We start from the raw sequence: 2389 nt of genomic DNA, 5'->3' as shown, positions 1-2389 counted from the left end.
CATAGTGCTTCTCTATTTTCCTTTTCACGATTACGAATTCCAAAATAGCTTAATATAAATCATGAATCAATAGAATATATTCCTCTTCATAAAATTTCCCATCGATTTAATATCTACCCTGATTTGCTCTTTAAATACTCTCGCCGAAAGTTGTCACATTTTCATTTTTATCGACTCTACGGTAAATTAAGTTTTTTAAATCTTTATTTTCGAGGGTAATAGAAGAACACGATTAAAATATACGATGTTAAAGGGTATCCTGACATTTCAGCAGAGAAAAAGCATAAAAAGATCTTTCAATCGTTATTTCCAATCTTTTAACATTTCTCAATCCTTTGTGGATGATATTCGACTGTTGAACTATTACCGTTCTACATACGATCTTCTCTGGTTAATGAATGCCAATTGGTAATCAAAGAGGGACGAATTTGTTGAAACGATTGCAAAATCGGAGACAAATAGTTAATTACTGGAAAATAATTAGAAGATTAAATCGATTTTATATCTCAAGTGACGTGCAAGTAAATACATATGTATGCCATGTACGAATGGTGTGGCGCGACGGCTGACATAATCAAAACCGTAGAGCAAACCGCATTACATTCGTACACGCGGATAGTCAATTATGTAAATCATCACTCCCTTCTCGAGCTTTCTCTATTGCACTATGAATATTCGGAATATGAACAAATTTATGTATATAAAAGAGGACCATCGAATGACTAATATTTTAAGAAATTGCATCTTTTAGATGACACTTTTAGATGACTTTTAGAAATGAGTAACTCAGTTGCTCGATGTATATCTATTATTGTTAATCTATCGACGAGAAGAATGCTTCGAAGAATATAAAACTTGCCGAACTAGTGTCGACTGATTGCAATATTGTAGCATTTCTTTTTCATTTTAAATATTTCGAAAGCAACGAGGAAATTCACGAAAGAATTATTACTATTTTTTATTTTTACACTAATTTGCAACATTCGCATGTTTTTCTCGGTAATATTCTTTTCTCTTATAAAAAATATCTTTATTTCGTAATTAAAAATTCTGTGCACAGAATTTATGCACATTCCCAACTTTAATATCCTCCCAATTCATGATTAACTTCATTTAATTTCCGTATAATTAGTTTTAAAACTTCATTTTATCGTGATGCGTTTAATTTAGATTCTTCATCAGTGTCTCAAAGTTGCCAAGAACATGATTCTCCTTACATAACGTAGTCAATTACGATTAGAAAGAAACGTCATGCGATTGAAGTAAAGCACGATCGTTATCCTCTTGGCGGACTCTAGTTTTAGGGTATATAGTTTGTTCTGTTAAAAGAAAAGCGATAAAATAGCCGTTAAACTTGGTCGTATGGTTGTTGCGAGATAAAGTAGTGCTTTTGGTGTCTGCAGAGTACAGCTACGGTACGTGTTCCCCTTTTATTCGTCGTTCCCAAGAGCTTTTCCTCTTTCTATCATTCTATTACTTTGTTCGTTCGCTCTATGTCGCTTGATAATCCTGGGATGATATTCAAGCTCAGCACGTGCAAGCCATTAATATATTCCACGTATGTTCCATAATAATTAAATATGTTCCATGTAATTAAATAAATAATTAAATATGTTTTATATATTATATACCGCACAATCCATCCAACCATACGTGTAACACATTTTCTATATTTTCCATAAAATAACGAATATTTTATATAGCATAAACACGTTAATTATCGTTCATTGTGCAACTCGAGCGATCATTTCCAGACAAAGTTTTTCGTTTAAAACTCGATTAAAGCGACAACGATCAACAATGGAGGTAGGAGACGCACGAAAGAAATCAAAAACTTTCTCGTCCCTCGGAACTTCTGTTTTTCAGGAAATAATTATACCTACAATCGTATCTAGATCCGTGTTCTTCGTCCACGTATCAGAATTACAAATACATGGCGCACCGTTTATCGCAATAAAGGAAAATTCATTGGTTTTATCTTCTAGCGTTGTATCGTTCTGCATCGTCTTTACTAATTGAATTCTCTCTCGTCGCATCGATAGCGAGAAATACAATTCGCGAGCAGAATACTCGTCTTTCATTAACGTTCCATCACTCGTCTTTCGTACACGTTTCCTTTCGAAAGGATTTAAATCAATTATTCGCATTGGAACCGTATGCGCCAGCTTTTCTCCCTCCTAGATAATGTTTAAACTATTCTGACTTATTCTGTCGAAGACATTAATTAGTTCTAGTCGTTTGAAGTTAAAATAATAAAAGTAACGCGTAACACTATTTATGAGGTGAATTTTTCATCCCATTGTTCGTTTTCGTTTAAGACTACTCAAAAATTCTTCAGCCTATTACAAAATTATGAAGTACGTACTTCGTTCGTTCGAAGCTCTCGTTA

The sequence above is a fragment of the Bombus fervidus genome, chromosome 11, assembly GCF_041682495.2.
Source record: "Bombus fervidus isolate BK054 chromosome 11, iyBomFerv1, whole genome shotgun sequence".
NCBI lineage: Eukaryota > Metazoa > Arthropoda > Insecta > Hymenoptera > Apidae > Bombus > Bombus fervidus.
This window is presented reverse-complemented; position numbering follows the sequence as displayed.